Raw genomic sequence first — 17526 nt, forward strand, 5'->3', positions numbered from 1 at the left:
ACACCCTGTCCCATGTAAAATCCAAAGAACAAAGGGCCCTGACCCTAGGCTGAACTCACAGGATGGGAGAAATAGGCTGAAACCCTGAAGTTTAAAATGTATGAATGTTGGTATGGCCAAATTTTTTAAACCAACCAATGGAAAGTTAGCAAGGTACATATTAACCCCTAGACAAAGAAGCTTCCCGGGCAACCTGCTTGGGTCCCCTCCCTGCAGCAGTGAGCTTTTCCATAATGACACTTTGCTTTCCCTAAAAAAGAAAAGAAAAGAAAAGAAATTTCTTTGAGGATTAGCTGTTTATCTTTTGGAAATTATAAACTAAAATTATATTATGTTATATTAGAGGTGCACAAGTAATACCTCCTTATCTATACTAATAAAAGCCTAGGTGGTCCTCGCACCCTCATGGGCGATATGGCCACAAGGTGGCTGCCACAAGGTGGCCATGTGCACAGTGGAGGTGGAGCCTGGTGGCTGCTCTGCGCAGTGAGGCTTGGGGGTCCGGTGGCTCTGTTTGGCGTGGAGGAGGTGGGTCGCGGTGGAGGAGGCAGGTCACGGCAGGAGAGGGCAGATGTGGGCAATCGGCCGGCAGGAGAGCAGTTAGGCGTCAATCAGGCTGGCAGGGGAGCGGTTAGGGAGTGATCAGGCTGGCAGGCAGAAGTGGTTAGGGGCGATCAGGCAGGCAGGCAGGCAGGAGAGTGGTTAGGAGCCAGCAGTCCTGGATTGTGAGAGGGATCCCCTGGATTGGCTCCAGGACCCCTGGCTCCTTACCACTCGCTTACTCGCTGCTCCTTACTGCTTGGCTCGCTGTTCCTTAGTGCTGCCGTGGAGGCAGGAGAGGCTCCCACCACCGCCACGGGGCAGCTTCTGCATTGAGCGTCTGCCCCCTGGTGGTCAGTGCACATCATAGCGACTAGTCGTTCCGCAGGTTGTTCTGCTGTTCGGTAGATTTGCATAGGGTTTTATTATATAGGATTTATAATATAATTGAGCCAAACTTATTGAAACTAGACTTATACAATAAATTTAGTCTTGATTTTACTGTATTTAATGAAAATGGTGTGATTTTAGGAAGAAAATTTGTGTTTCAATAGAAATTATAATACACAGTTATGAATATTAGATTCTAGTTAATAGTCTTTAAAGATACTTTTTCACTTGTAAACTGGAGAAAATCCTGAATTTTTCTAGTGTTCTTAAATATTTGGCTGCAACCCTCCAACTAATGTTTTATATTTCTCCCATCCCTTGTGCTGGCAGTCACCCAGGGATGTCAAGAGAGGCCTCAACCCAATACCGGGGCCAGGTTCTCCTCACACAAAAAGAAAGAATTCAGGAGCATGACAGACAGATTTAGCAAAGCACAGTAAGTTTTTTAAAGCTACAGTGCACATTGAAGAAATGAGAGTGGGCGACCTCAGAGAATGAGACTTGCCGATGGGGTCTGGGTGGAAGGTTTATCTTAAACTTGTGCAAGGGGTGGGGAAAGGGTGGTTTTCAGCTTTTGACTGGGGGGGGGGGGGGGGGGGGGAGGGGATGCCAATGTGACTTCTCCTTGTCTCCTCTCCAAATAGTTTCTTTCTCTTTCTTTCTTTCTTTCTTTCTTTCTTTCTTTCTTTCTTTCTTTCTTTCTTTTTCTTTCTTTCTTTCTTCTTTCTTTTTCTCCCTTCTTTTCTTCCCAATTATAAGAAATTGGGGAGGGGGACACAGGGAACAAGTGGTCAGTGAAGGTCACCTCTGTGATGTTCCGGCCAAGACAGAAAAGGGGAGGGTAGAGCGCTAGGCTTTGTTCCCCATTCTAACATTTTTTTGGCCTCATTTTGACATGGGATTATTGAGAACCAAAGCTGCATTTTTTCTGAGACTTGCAGTTATAAATCGCAGCTAAAGGACAAGACAAGCGTGAGAAATCGCCACAGCAGAGCACACTTCGCCACCTCAGTGAGTGGCGCTGAGTCAGCCATCACCAGACACACTCACTGCCGACAGGAGGGCCACTGCCCGCCTTCCTCCCAGCAAAAGAAGCGGAGCCTCACGTCTAGAAAGCTTCTTCACCGACGGACAGCCTACGGACTCAGACCGGCTCAGAATTTGCTCTGACCATGAACCTATGTCTTTCATTTGTTTTCACAGACTCACCTTTCATTAAAACCCGACTGCTTCCTCACACAACGCAGGCGCAGGCGTTGCCGTGGAAGCCCAGCTGTATCCCTGCCTCCTGAAAGGAGACGCAACGATTTAACCGAACTGACTTATTCTCAGGACTAAATATTGGATCAACCAAATATGGGGCAACCTACCAACTTAGCTTCTGAATGTGAAGCTTTATTACTTAAAGTTTCAGACGTGGAACTGAAGGTGCCAGCAGACTGGCTCCACGGACTGGCTCTGCCTGGCGTGGTCCAGGGCCTCCAGGCCTGTGACTTGCACAGGAAAGAATGAGAGAACCAACGGGAGCGAAAAAGAAAGTGAGTTTTATTCGGGTGGAATGAGAGAAAGCGGCGAGGATGCAGGCTCCTGGACACAGGACAGGCTGGCACAGTGACCCCCCGACGCAGGCTCACAGGGCCCCTGTGGCTGTGAAAGAAGCGAGAGTGCACGGCCGTCCAAGTGGACTTGTTCCAACTGGCGAGTGAGCTGCCTAGGCACTCAGTCACTGGGTGTTCCATGTTCCCAGGTTTTGAACTTTATGGCGCCAAGTTCTGGCTCTGCCTTCGGTGGGTAGGGGTTTGTCCCTAATATGGTCCCTTCCAGAATTGTCCTGTGCTCATTCTCTTCAACCCCTTCTCTTGTGGTGACGGTATAAGCAGCTTGCATTGTAATGATGGTATAAGGAGCTTTGGGGTTGCTCTCTGGTCACTTTTCCCTCCATTTTGGGATGATCTGGCTTTAGTTAGTTTCTGTTGTTGACTTCTGTGACCACCACAGGGCTTTCTGGCCGTAAGCTATTTTCCTTTGGTCATATGTGGAGGTGGGGGCTCTGGTGAGAGGACCTACCTATCGGCTGTCAGCCTGAGAAATTGGCTCCTACCGTTGGCAGCGGTGGGAATGGCACCGCGTATTAGACCGATGGGGTCAGACCAGACCTGGGTTCAGCAATCTCAGTACGCGAGTTCCGGCTAAGAAAGAATTCAGAGCCAAGACTCAAATGAAAAGAGAACATTTATTTAGAAAATCACAGAGGTGGAAGAAATGAGTGGTAGAAGAATGGGCTCAGGAAACAAGTTACAGAGGCCAAAGGGGGCCCTTGAAGCTTAGGAGAAAGAGAGAGGGAGGGGGGAGGGGGGCGGCATGGGGGTGCTCCCAGCAGGGAGAGTGCGCTGGGTCCTCTGCCCTAAGGGCTTTAAGGCTGGGACTTTAGGGGAAGTCCCAGGGGGAGGATGTTAATAGAACATTCACCAGCTTTCCAGGTGTGTCATTTCAGGGTGGTGATCTCCACTGATTGGTCGGCGCCAGGGCAGTGAGTCATCTGTCAATGCAGCTGGTCCTGATGTCGGCCTTGGTGTCGTTTGTCTGGTTTTTCTGCTTTTCTGGGCCTGGAGCTGAAATACACCTGAGGCCTCTGTGATGTGAGGCCTCTGTGATGTGACCTCTATGGGAGAAAGGTCAGGGGGTGCAGGGACATGCTGGGGGAGGAAGGTCACCTTGAGGGCAAGGTCCTTTCCCCCCAGTTTTGCTGGTTGCTAGGTGCCTGGGACTTTCCACCCTGGCGACCTTCTGTACTTGGGCCGTTGTCCTTGCGCTGCTCATATCTGTCTAACTCCTACCACACTACTTTCTCATTTTACTTGTTAGGCGTTTTCCCTAACTTCTTTCTATCCTACTGCAAAGGGACCAAAATCCTGCCACCCTGCAGCTCCATTTTGGGATATTGATATTAAGCTGTTTATTAAGAAACAAGAATCAGAAAGGGTCTTTCACACACACACACACACACACACACACACACTTCCTGCCCAAGAGATTCAGACAGAGAAACCTGCTTACTTAGGATGTGGCCCTACTTAGCCAAATTGGAATGAACTGTGATAAACAAGAAGGCTTCCGGCAGGGGCCTGTTAGCGGGACACCCCTGTGTCCTGCGGTTCTGAGTGGCCAGCAAGGATTTGCCTGCAAGTGTCTTCCACTCCTCAACTACCTGTAAAAGCCCGGAGTGAGCAGCAGGCCGACGAACGGCATGAAGTGTTAAAGGTAATGAAAAGCAAGGATCTGAAACCAAGATTACTACAACAAGCAAGGCTATCATTCAAAATAGACGGGGAGATAAAGAGCTTCTCTGACAAAACAAAACAAAACCAAAAAACAAAAAAACCTAAAGGAAACATCACCACCAAATCAGCACGACAAGAAGTACTAAAAGGACTGCTGTAATGAGAAGAAGAAATAGAGAGAAACCAAGGCACACAGAATTAAAATGGCAAGAAACAAGTACCTAGCAACAATAACATTAAAAGAAAATGGATTAAATGCTCCAATCAAAAGACATAGGGCAGCTGAACGGATACAAAAACATGACCCGCCCTGGGGCCTGGCTGCCTGCCAGAGGCCCTGTCTCTAATTCGCACCAAAGGTGCCGTTTGCTGCCACGCTGTCCGCCCGTGGCCGCCTGTGCAGGAGGAAGTGCCCTCCTGTTCAATTCACCGCGAACTGGAGCCTTAAAAACGCAAACAAGGGGGCCGCCAGGGGCTCAGCTGACTGAGCTTATCCCATGTTCTAAGGCAGCGGTTCTCAACCTGGGGGTCGAACGACCCTTCCACAGGGGTCACCTAAGACCATCGGAAAACACATATATAATTACATATTGTTTTTGTGATGAATCACTATGCTTTCATTATGTTCAATTTGTAACAATGAAAATACATCCTGCATATCAGATATTTACATTACGATTCATAACAGTAGCAACATTACAGCTATGAAGTAGCAACGAAAATAATTTTATGGTTGGGGGTCACCACAGCATGAGGAGCTGTAGTAAAGGGTCGTGGCATTAGGAAGGTTGAGAACCACTGCCCTAAGAGGTTGTGGGTTCGATTCCCTGTCGGCACACGCCCAGGTTGTGTGCACAATCCCTAGTAGGGGGTGTGCAGGCAGCAGCCAATCTCTCTCATGGATGTTTCTATCTCTCCCTCTCCCTTCCTCTCTCCCCCAAATCCATAAAAGCACACACACACAGACACACACAGACACACACACACACAGACACACACAGACACACACAGAGACACACACAGAGACAGACACACACACAGACACACACATACACAGACACACAGACAGACACACACAGACACACACAGACACACACACAGACACACACACAGACACACAGACAGACACACACACAGACACACACAGACAGACACACAGACAGACACACACACAGACACACAGACAGACACACACACAGACACACAGACACACATACACACAGACACACAGACAGACACACACAGACACACACACACAGACAGACACACAGACACACACAGACACACACACACAGACAGACACACAGACACACACAGACACACACACAGACAGACACACACACAGACACACAGACAGACACACACAGACACACACACAGACACACAGACAGACACACAGACAGACACACAGAGACACACACACAGACACACACAGAGACACACACACAGACACACACACACACGCAATTAATAAAGCAAACAAGGGCCCTGCCGCTGCTCCTGAGGGAGGCGGGGAGCTTTCTCGCTCTCGCCTGAAAGGCGCCCCCCCCCCCCCCTAAGCCCCCAGGCATGGAGGACGGAGGAGGAGAGGAAGCTGAGCCAGGCAGTTGCTGGGACCGACACCCGTGAGCAGCTTGCGGTGACGCCGGGCCAGGGTCCGGGAACGTCCACACGTGGGCGCTCCTTCGCGTCACCCTGAGTGTCTGACCTCATCCTCCCTGTGTCCCGCCGGCGTCAGCCACACCGCCCGGTGCTGCCGCCCACGGGGTGGCCGTTCCGGAGCCCCGTGCGGACTGGCCAGGCTTCCCGCTCGGAGGACCAGGAGTGTGCGAGACAACCCGCCTACCTTAAAATGCCACCGGGTAACGAAAGGAGAGAATAGTTACAGGATGTAGTTTTAAAAAATGACATTTAGCTCTTTTATCAAATTAAATCTTATAAAGAAGCAAACCATGAGGGAGGTGAGCCCTGGCCACTGCCCCTTTTGCCCCCCCTGCCCCCCTGACCCTCCTGTCCGCTCCTGTCCCCTCCTGTCCCCTCCTGCCCCTTCCTGCCCCCTCCTGTCCCCTCCTGTCCCCTCCTGCCCCTTCCTGCCCCCTTCTGCCCCCTCCTGCCCCTCCTGCCCCCTCCTGCCCCCTCCTGCTCCCTCCTGCCCCCTCCTGCCCCCTCCTGTCCCCTCCTGCCCCCTCCTGCCCCTCCTGTCCCCTCCTGTCCCCTCCTGCCCCTTCCTGCCCCTCCTGCCCCCCTCCTGCCCCCTCCTGCCCCCTCCTGCCCCCTCCTGTCCCCTCCTGCCCCCTCCTGCCCCCTCCTGTCCCCTCCTGCCCCCTCCTGTCCCCTCCTGTCCCCTCCTGTCCCCTCCTGCCCCTTCCTGCCCCTCCTGCCCCCCTCCTGCCCCCTCCTGTCCCCTCCTGTCCCCTCCTGCCCCTCCTGTCCCCTCCTGCCCCCTCCTGCCCCCTCCTGCCCCTTCCTGCCCCTCCTGCCCCCCTCCTGCCCCTCCTGTCCCCTCCTGCCCCCTCCTGCCCCCTCCTGCCCCTTCCTGCCCCTCCTGCCCCCCTCCTGCCCCCTCCTGTCCCCTCCTGCCCCCTCCTGCCCCTCCTGTCCCCTCCTGTCCCCTCCTGTCCCCTCCTGCCCCTTCCTGCCCCTCCTGCCCCCCTCCTGCCCCCTCCTGCCCCCTCCTGCCCCCTCCTGTCCCCTCCTGCCCCCTCCTGCCCCTCCTGTCCCCTCCTGCCCCCTCCTGCCCCCTCCTGCCCCTTCCTGCCCCTCCTGCCCCCCTCCTGCCCCCTCCTGTCCCCTCCTGCCCCCTCCTGCCCCTCCTGTCCCCTCCTGTCCCCTCCTGTCCCCTCCTGCCCCTTCCTGCCCCTCCTGCCCCCCTCCTGCCCCCTCCTGCCCCCTCCTGCCCCCTCCTGTCCCCTCCTGCCCCCTCCTGCCCCTCCTGTCCCCTCCTGTTCCCTCCTGCCCCCTCCTGCCCCTTCCTGCCCCTCCTGCCCCCCTCCTGCCCCCTCCTGTCCCCTCCTGCCCCCTCCTGTCCCCTCCTGCCCCTTCCTGCCCTCCTGCCTGGACACTGGTGGCCCCTCAGACACTCTGTGGATCTCCAAGGGGCTGTTGAGCCTGTTAGCAAACGTAGAGGGTGGTGGCAAGGACCCAGGCTTGGGCTTAGGAAACTGCGGGAGTTCTTCTTCGTTACCATGGAGTGGTCTGCGGCACGAGGAACAAGCCAGCCCCTCCGCCAGCCTCAGGCCCGCACCCGCAGGAGCAGCAGGCAGGTGTGGCCCCTCCGCCAGCCTCAGGCCCGCACCCGCAGGAGCAGCAGGCAGGTGCGGCCCCTCCCCCAGCCTCAGGCCCGCACCCGCAGGAGCAGCAGGCAGGTGTGGCCCCTCCCCCAGCCTCAGGCCCGCACCCGCAGGAGCAGCAGGCAGGTGCGGCCCCTCGGGAGCGTCACCCCCCTCATCTCCTCACCTGCTGGGAACGTCCCTTCTCAGGCTCATCCATCTCGCATTGGCCGGGGACCTTGACGGACCTGCAGGCGGAGCTGATCACCAGGTCAGCTCCCTCATCCTCTTCTCCTCCACAGGGGCCCCTCCGTCTGCCCGTGAGTCAATGTGCTGAACACCTCACCCCCCCCCCCCCCCCCCGCCCGGCACCTAGGGTGGCCATGGACTACCTGCCAGAGTTCTCAGCAGAGGCTGACGGGTGGGGTTTCACAAGTTCAGCTGCTTCCTGGTCAAAAGGAAGGAGAGCCAGTGGGTGCGCCTCTGCTCTGCCCCCCCTTCCGCCTGAGGGTGGGTGCGCGGCCGCGGGCAGAGCAGCCACTGCACCCCGGAGGCAGGAGGGCCAGCAGCAGACCAGTCCCTGGGGACACACCCTTTGTATCTCATTTGGGGATTTTTGCTTAAGGTCATTGTCAAGGCCACAGACTTGTACTTTCCAACATTCACCTTTTCCATGTTAGGAAGTCAGAGCTACGCCCCCTCTGGCCCCCAGCACCCCGCCTCTGGGCTCCTCGGGGATCGCTGGCAGTGACTTGGTGATGCTCTTTGTTAATTTTCTTTTCTTTTCTTTTCTTTTCTTTTCTTTTCTCTTCTTTTCTTTTTTTATTCTGACATGATTACCCTTCAGACCGGGAGGTGTGAACACATCTAGAGCAGCTACGCTTCCTCTTTTGTCCTTTTTCAGGTGTTGGGTTCTGATTCCTGCTTGGCAATGGCCGGCCTGCTGTCGCTCTACCTCCCAGGAATGTTAGACAGCTGGCCAGGAGCAGGGACCTCCCCTAACGCGTCCGTTTTTCTACTGTTACAACCAGTGCCCGCTCCTCAATGCCAAGCTTCCTGTTTTCCCTGCAGGAATCCCGACACCATCAGCTTCAAAGCCCAGGCTGCAGGTGCACCCAGCGTATATCCTAGTGGATAATGGGGAGGGGGTGGGGGAGATGCAGTCACACTTTCTGAGCCCTGCGGCCCTGCTGACAGTGTAGTCGCACGTGTCTAGTTTGGCCACCAGATGGCAGAGCTGAGTGCGTTCTTTCTCTCTCTCTCTTTTTTAAAGGAAGGAAGGCTGCCATTCTACAAAACCCAAGAGTGTTAAATAATTAACGATGCCCAGAAGATGCCCATCTCCGCTGCCTGTCCCGAGTGACAGCTACATTTTGGTACGGTTTGCTCACCACCAGGACAGGAGACCCCTTTCTTAACTTTAAGATTCCAAGGCAGGGCCTTCTGACCCCTCCTGCCTGCTGCCTCTCCCCTGTGTGAGGACCCTCCCGGGAACAAGAGGGAGGCGGTGAGAGCAGGTAGGCGAGGGGGCGAGGAAGGGAAGGCCCGCGGCCTGTGCTGTTTCTCCAACACGTTCCCTGAACGGTCCTCCTGGTGGGGGCTCATTCATTCAGTGACCGGCTCTGCGTGGGGCGGGAATGAGGGTGAGCGAGGCGGTTCCAGGAGCTTTCTAGTCCTGGGTTTATCCATAAGCACGAGATACAAACCCCAGGAGAGGCCTGGGACCAAGGCCCCAGCGAACACCCGGTGCCCAGGTGTGTGGCCGCGGTCAGCCCGCGGGGAAGACAGAAGCCCCTTAAAGCATTGTTGATTGTGAGGAATAAATGAACAGTACAGATGCCTGCAACAGCGGCATCCACTGCGGGACCAGGCTCTGTGGGGAAAGGAGGGGCAGCCTCGGGCCGAGCTGCACAGGGGACGATGCTCCCCTGCCTGCCAGGTCCTGCAGTGCCAAACAGCCATGCAGAAAGCAGTGAGCACAGGGGTGACACTCCAGAGCAGCGAGCACACCTGTGACACTCAGAGCATTGAGCACACGGGTGACACTCCAGAGCAGCGAGCACACGGGTGACACTCCAGCGCAGCGAGCACATGGGTGACACTCAGAGCATTGAGCACACGGGTGACACTCCAGAGCAGCGAGCACACGGTGACACTCCAGCACAGCGAGCACACCTGTGACACTCCAGCGCAGCGAGCACACGGGTGACACTCCAGAGCAGCGAGCACACCGGTGACACTCCAGAGCAGCGAGCACATGGGTGACACTCCAGAGCAAGTGAGCACACCTGTGACACTCCAGCTCAGGGAGCACATGGGTGACACTCCAGAGCAACGAGCACACCTGTGACACTCCAGCGCAGCGAGCACACGGGTGACATGCCAGAGATTTCACCGCTATGAGAAGCCGTCCCAGGAGGCAGTGCCAGGGGCAGCATGGGATCTGGACCGACACTAGGGTGGCCGGTAGGCTGGGGACACTCGCCTGGGACTGGGGCTGGGATTTGGATGGAAGACATGGCTGGTGGGCAGGGACGCCGGGCACTGGTCCGCCAGCCCCCGCCCTAGAGTCCCTGGCGGCCGAGGCTCCTTCCTGGGCGGCGGCAGAGCTCTTCCTGCGGCCCACCCCGCGCTGCCCGCACCACACGCCCCTCTGGAGCTGGGCAGGCTGGGCGTTGGGATGGAGAACTAGATGCAGACAAGCACTGCGGTCCCCCATAGGCCCCTGGCGACAGGCCAGGCTGCGAACCCCCTGGATGGGCGCCTGGGCCCGGGGAGGGCTCCCAGTCGGGGAGGGATGCGCAGTTCCTGTTCAGCCAGCAGCTGTCAATCTGAGTTTGTAAAACAGATCATTCTTTATGAGTTCATATTAATAAAAATAAATTTCAAATATAAAGACAAAACCTTAAAAATTTAAAAAATGTGTTAAAATACACACAGCGAAAAACGGAGCGTTCAACAGCGCGGCCACCCGCTGCGCAGCCGCTCTGAGCTTCCCACCGCGGAGCCGGAACCGCGCTGTCCCGCCAGCAGCAGCGCCCTCCCTGGGCCCATGCCGCTTGCTCCGGTCTGAACCGGCACCTCCTCTAATGGCCTCTCTGCGCTGTCTTCTGTGTCCGGCTTATTGCACCCAGCTGGTGCCCCAGCCCCGTCCGCGTGCAGCAGGTGGTAGAATCCTGTCCTGGAGGCCGAGCCACGTTGCATGGGCACTGAGCCGCATCCTGCTTATCCAGTCAACTGTCTCGGACACGGGGGTCACGTCCACCCCTGGCTCCTGTGACTGGTGTTGCTGTGAACACGAGTGTGAAACGTGTCTTCCGGGCTGGGCTTCCAACTGCTTGGCTGACGCAGCCGAGGGCTGCTGGGCCCCCGGCAGGTCCGTGTGTCATGCCTCGAGGACCCGCGCTGTTTGGCACAGCGGCTGACCCCTTCTGCCCCCCACGCGCTCCAGGCTGCCCATCCCCACTCGGAGGCAGCGCCGGCCGCTTTCCGTTTTGATAGCGACACCCTCATGAGGGCGGCACAGAGCCTCTGCAAGACTCGGGCTGACCACATGTGTGGTCTTCTTCCCCGCAACATGGCACAGAGCCCTCGGTTGCCCAGCACAGTGTCTGCGTGGAGATCGCAGTTAGAAAACAATGATCTATGGTCATTTTAACGGCCTTTACCGACTACAGCGGTAAAAATAAAAATGTCTTTTCCTTTTCCTTTGTTATTAGTGAGGTTGAATTTTCACTATCGTTATTAACTGGTTATGCTTACCCTGTTGTGTCTGAACATCAATATAGAAGGGAAGTAGCTATTGCGCGCTTTCTCCTTGCTGGTTACTGTGCTAAGAGCTCTCCGTGTACCAACTCAGCGAGTCACCACCCACCGCCAGGCAGGAGCGATGGTGGCTCCGTCAGGGGGGAAATGCGGGAAGGACAGGGAGCTCAGGGACCTGCCTGAGGTCACACCAGGCAAAGTGGTCCATGTTTTCCTAATTTATTTTTTGCCTTTTACATTTTTCTATTAACTATAGAACTTTTTTCAATGTGGTTAAATCTATTAGTCTACGTCAGGGGTCCTCAAACTTTTTAAACAGGGGCCAGTTCACTGTCCCTCAGTCTGTTGGAGGGCCGGACTATAGTTAAAAAAGAAACTATGAACAAATTCCTCTGCACACTGCACATATCTTATTTTGAAGTAAAAAAACAAAACGGGAACAAATACAATATTTGTATTTGCATGTGGCCCGCGGGCCGTAGTTTGAGGACCCCTGGTCTACTCCTTTGATCTTGTTGGACCATTTTCTTCTTCTAGCCAGCTTAAACATCTTCCTCTTTTCAGATATTAGAAAATATTCAGATTTTTTTTTTGGGGGGGGGGGATTATATTAGATGTTCTACCCAAACCATGTATTGAACTGTATTTTTGTCTTGTCGTTTTGTGATGGCACCTTGCTGCTGATTTTTATTTCAAAGCCACTCATTTTCTAAGTGAACATATACACGAACATCTGTCTGGGGCACTGAAGTCTCTTTCTGGTTGTTCTGTTGCTTCCACTTCCTCTGCCATGATCCCCTCTGCGCTGATGTTGGCTGCGCTTCCCAGCTTTAGTTTTTTGTCCATTTTGACATCTTAGTTTCCAGGTTCATTCCCAGGTTTTCTCAGTCTCCCTCCGTGGCCCGCCCCCCCCCCCCCTCCGTCTCAGGCTCCTGCCCAGGCTCCTGCCCCAGCCGCGGAGGGGGGTAAGTCCCTGCGCGCACCTGCTTTGGCATCCACAAGCCTCCCTTGGCCACAGGCTCAGGCGAAGTCAGTAGCAAGGTGCCTCAGTCTATTTTCTTGGAGAGGGGAAGGGAGCGGAAGGCCAGCCTCCGCCCTGGGTCTGTGAGCGGGGAGCAGGCCAGCTGATTCTTTCTCATCCCTCCACAGGGCTGCGTCCCAGAGGCCCCATCTCCAGCCTGTCCATCTGCTGCACTTATGTCCCATTCCTGGGAATGTCCACGGGACAGTCTCTCCTTGCCGAACACGGACTTTTAGTTTCTCTATTTACCCATCTTCACTCTGCACCGAAAGCCCCGGGCGATCTAGTCTGTCTCGCCAGGCCTGTGTGTGAGCAGGGGTCGGGCTGCACCCTGTGCGCAGGGAGCTGCTGTGTGAGCAGCGTTGCCTCTTGGCGGCTCGCGGGCGGGCGGCTCTGCAGCCTCACCTGAGCCGAGGATGGGGGAGTGGCGCTGCCGCACCCGAGGGTCTGCGAGGGGAGCCGGGTGGCAGCTCAGCACAGGAGCGGGGGTTTGCCGGAGTCCATGCCAACCTTTCATCGGGGCCTCAAGCCAGGCCAGGCCCGCACGGGCGCGGGAGAGGAGAGGGCGCTGGAAGCTCGGCACGTCCCGAGATGGACAGCCAGCGGTTTCCTGCCCGATGGTGTGTGTGGCCGCCAGGGTGCACCTGGGTCACCATGCAGCCGTGTCCTGGGCTTATGAGCAACCGGGCCCACATTCCTGTCCCCCCCCCCCCCCCCCCCCCCCGCCTGCCTCGGTGGGGTTTCCTCCAGGCGGAGGCAGGGGCGGGGCCGGAAAAGCCCTTTCCTGCAGCAAGGTGACCTACAAAGTGGCGCCTCCTTTGCAATATGGGCACAGCGGCCTCCGGCTCAAGCGCCGCTGCTACGAGTTGGGGGCCGTGGGGAGCCTCCGGCTCCGGGCCCGCTCCCCTGGCCACAGGCCCGCAGGCCGGGCGCGCCAGGCGCAGGGGCTGCGGGCAGGTGCGGGCGGCGGCCCCAGCTCCAGACACGCTGTCCCTGGGCGCTGTGCACGTCGGCCCGCAGCCAGGCCTTCCTGACGCTGCGGTCATCCCAGGACGGGGTCCAGGAGGCACGCTGGCCCCTGAGCCCGCGAAAGGCTTGCGACCACGGCTGTGCAGGGCCCCATCCCGGGCTCCAGGCCCGTGCGCAGCGCCGGGGAGCCCCCAGGGGGCGCCCTCCCGGCGGAGCGCGCACCGCGCCTGGCTTTCCTGCGGCTCCAGGGCTGACTCGCCCCCACCTCCCCACTGAGTGTGTTGAACTTAACCTGCCCCTGAGGGCTCAGGCTGCGGGGCGGCGGGGCGGTCCGCGCGGCAGGCAGCGTGGGGTGTTCTGAGCGCCCCAGCCCAGCAGCTGGAGGAGAGGGAGGGGTGGGTCAGGGTGCCGGCTGGTAGATTAGCCGGGGGGCTCTGGAGCGGGCCCCCCAAGAATCTGGGTGGGTTCTGCGGCGTTTGACCCACAGAAATCAGCGGAACTGATGCCGAGCCAGTTTCCTGTTGCTGGAATAGTCTCTGGGGCCCGGTGTCCTGCGTGAGGCCCAGGCTCAGCCACGGGCAGCCCTCTGTCCACCGCGGCTGCCCCAGGAGGGTGAGGGGCTGTCTTGGATACTCTAGGGCAGCCCATCTGCCAGCTGATGCCACCTCCTGACCTCCGTCAAGAGGAGAATTGCCAAACTGGCAGGAAATATGAGGTCTGAGGCAGTGGCTGCCCCCGGTTCGGACTAGTCTACTCAGCCCGGGTCACCAACAGTTGAGTCCTTACGGAGACAGACCGCGGCCCGGGGAGCACCTCCCCAAACTCTGCGCCAAACACTTGCATCGGACGCTCCCGGTGCGGGGCCTCTGGCGGTCACTCATTGTGGAGTCGCTTTCTGTTTTCTTCTTGCTGCTCTGGGTATAGTCTCCTCCCTGAGAAACATATGAAGCCTTTTTTCCTCAATTCTTTTTGGGCTCAGAGAGGACGGATGGGCGTTGGCATTGGGTTATGGGCAAACAGCTGGCTGAGAAACAAGCAGGCTGTGTGCGGCTGAGCAGGGCTGACATTCTCGGGCCTGGACATTGTGGAGAGCCGGGCCCCTATTTGGCCCAGACTATGCCCATGCTGCAGGGTCGGGAGGAGCGCCCAGCGGCTGGACAGGGTTCCTCCCGGCGAGGGGTCACGGCTGGGTCCCCAGGGAGACTGCTGGGCGCATGGACACTGAAGGGCAGTGCTGGGCTTGGCCTGGAGGACAGCAGCCTCAGCAACAGCCGTGAGAGCAGAGGGAGCTGCTCTGCCCGTGTGGCTCAGTGGTTGGGCGTCGACCCATGAACCAGGAGGTCATCGGTTTGATTCCCAGTCAGGGCACATGGCCCGGTTTGGGCTCGATCTCCAGTGGGGAGCGTACAGGAGGCAGCCAATGGATGTTTTTCTCACATCGATGTTTCTATCTCTATCCTTTTCCCTTTCTCTCTCTCTCTAAAAAAATCAACAAAAACATATTTGGAGCCTGTAACCGAGGTATGTTCCCTTGACTGGGAATGGAACCCACAACCTTCAGTTCATGGGTCAATGCTCTAACCACTGAGCAACCAGCCAAGGCACAATTCAATTCTTTGTTAGATGATAGGGACACAAAATATAAAATAGAGGAGAGGTGAGAAATGTTGGCATTTCTTGAGAAGCCTCTAACAAGAGCATTGAGGAATTCACACTTTAGCAAGTGCATTATGGGAGAAATCAACCAGTGTCATCTCTTCTCACTGGAATCCGGAGCCCAAGCTTCCAGTTGTCGCAGGAACTGAGAGGGAGTTACAGGTGCTGTAGGGCTAACATCGGCCAAATAAACAAGGTTAAGGTTTATGTGGGCCGCAAAAAACAAAAGCTTCAATTTTCATAGAAATGGAGGTTTATTTTGATAGGGACATGCTGAATACAAAGGGCTGAAATAAGTGAGTTATCATTAATATAAAACAATAGAACATTTTAATAAAAATTAATATTTTTCTTAAACATTAACTTACCAGACACTGAGTAACGGCACAAATTAATAAGCGTAAAGCAAATAAACCTATTTTTCTTGTTCTTCGAAAGGGAAATATTTCCTGTTGCGCACACCAAACAAGTCAGTCCAAGACTAATGACGTGGCCATCGGCTGCTAAAATATTCGCTGCTGGGATCAGTGGAGAGAAATGGTGCGAGTAAAGCGCGTAAGGGAAATGAATGCAACATGATTATAGTCATCAGTCATTAGCGAACGTGTAGTTCGTTATCAATAACTAGAGGCCGGATGCATAAAATTCATGCAAGAGTGGGCCTTCCTTCCCCCGGCTGCCGTCACCGGCTTCCCTCCGGCACCCGGGACCCAGGCTTGTCTCCGGCCACTGGCAGGCACCCAGGACTGGGGCTTCCCTCGCAGCCCCGGCTTTGTCCAGAAAGATGTCTGGTCTAATTAGCATATTAAGCTTTTATTATTATAGATTATGTATAACATGATATTATAAAAATTAAGTTATGAAATTTTTATCAAAACATTTCTTACATACCATTATATTGGCTGGGCTGCAAAAATATTCATTGTGGGCCGCATGTGGCCCATGGGCCGCAAGTTTGACATGCTTGCTGTAGAGGAATTGGTGCTGCAGAAAGCAGGAGAGGTTGCGGAACATGTTAAGATGCAAGCATGAAAGATTTGTCCCAGTTTGCTTATTCTTTGTTTTCTCTTAGAGACTGGATGAACAGGGCCACACACTGCATCTGACAAGCTCAGGGGAGGCCTGAGTGGAGGCCTCACAAACTCAGACCTAAAGTAACTGTTAGGCCTATAGGGCAATCAATCCTTAACGGCCATTGGCAAGCTTCCCGCGGGACCCAGACCAGGAAAAGCCCGCTGTCACCGGAGCCAGGGGCTGGACACTCCTGAAGGCGCTGCTCGCACACCCCCTTCCCTCCGCATCGCCGCCCAGCTCAGCCCAGACCCGCTGACAGCTCCCGCCAGCGCCTGCGCGTGAGGATGACCCTCCAGCCCCGGGGCTGCCGCATCGCCGTGTCCCCGGCCGGTGCAGCCCTTCCCTTAGGGGAGCCCACCCCGCTTTCCCTAAATAAAACCAATGTTTCCCTACCCACCGTCCGGATGGCTGTTTAGCCTGCCCGTGTGCACCATCATGTTCCACTTCCACTTGGTGGCTGTCGGGGACATCCAGAAGGGACGCCCTTCCGTCCTTCTACCCCTCACCTGTCCCCGCCGCCCCCCCCCCCCCCGCCCCCACCAAGGCTGGCACTCCGGCCAGATCGGCAGACCTGACTCCTGTGACGCGCGACTCACTTCATGTCTGGAAGAGGGCACGAGGGCGAGACTCTTAGCTCCCACGGGGCCACCCCTTGTAGCACGGGTCACCCCCAAAGCCGCCAGGGCGGCGCCGCCAGAGGACGCCCGTGAAGGAGACAGCGGCTTGGAACCCGCAAGATTGCACTCGGCAGCCACCGGCCCCAAGTCGAGCACCCGAGGCACCGGAGGCACAGGATGAAATGCCGCACGCCCAACGCCGGCCCCAGACACCTGCAGGGGCTTATTTGGGGGACTGTGAGTCTCCGCATGGCCGATGCCGGCGTTTCAGGGGGAGAGAGCCCCGCTGGTCGTCATGTTATGGGTTGGCTCCACGAGATAGACCACCGACTCAGAATTTAAATTTGAAAGCCTTCTTATTAAGCTGGCCAGCTGACCACAGCACCTATCTCCCCCTCTGGGAGATTCGGAGCATGTGGCAGAGACCAAGGGTGCAGTATGATCCTTTATAGCAAGACTGTGTTAAGAAAAATTGACTACAAAGCATTCCATTAAGGTTAAACAGAGTCACACCTGGCTGGAGCATATCATAACACATTGTTTTTCTAAGACAATCTAACAATCCTTCTCCCACTGACCCTGACGCACTTCTTACTCATACATCCCCCCTCTCCCTCCGAGCACATTCAATTTCTCATGTCTCATTCCCCCGCCTCAACACATTCCGTAACCCTTTACTCTATAACATTGTAACATTCTGTAACTTTTTCATGACTCAGTCCCCTACCCCATAACAGTCAGACATTTCACGAGGAAATCCCAGCGCTGGGTCCAAGCAGCCTACACCAGGGAGTAAGGAGAGGAGGCTCCCACTTATCCCTAGAAACCCCGGGACGGGCTCCCGACACTGAAGCTTGCTGAGGGGAGGCCCCTAGAAGAGGCCTCAGCACAGGCGAGGGGCAGCAGCCAGGCCGGGAGCCGCCAGTTTCTCCCTCTCACTAGGC

General features: G+C 56.0%; 2 long non-coding RNA genes across 2 annotated transcripts; one reads left to right on the plus strand and one right to left on the minus strand.

Moving 5' to 3' along the window:
- Positions 1-3149: 3149 nt before the first annotated feature.
- Positions 3150-7954, minus strand: LOC139012734 (uncharacterized). The gene is made up of 3 exons (XR_011471891.1): positions 7873-7954; positions 7668-7794; positions 3150-3553 (listed from the first exon to the last, which is right to left on the minus strand). It is a non-coding gene; the product is annotated as an uncharacterized lncRNA (long non-coding RNA).
- LOC139012735 (uncharacterized) lies at positions 7642-11082 on the plus strand. The gene is made up of 3 exons (XR_011471892.1): positions 7642-7751; positions 8754-8856; positions 10421-11082. It is a non-coding gene; the product is annotated as an uncharacterized lncRNA (long non-coding RNA).
- Positions 11083-17526: the final 6444 nt, after the last annotated feature.

The sequence above is a fragment of the Myotis yumanensis genome, unplaced genomic scaffold (assembly GCF_028538775.1).
Source record: "Myotis yumanensis isolate MYYU_CA2020_CCGP unplaced genomic scaffold, mMyoYum1.0.hap1 SCAF_6, whole genome shotgun sequence".
In the NCBI taxonomy this organism is placed as follows: Eukaryota; Metazoa; Chordata; class Mammalia; order Chiroptera; family Vespertilionidae; genus Myotis; species Myotis yumanensis.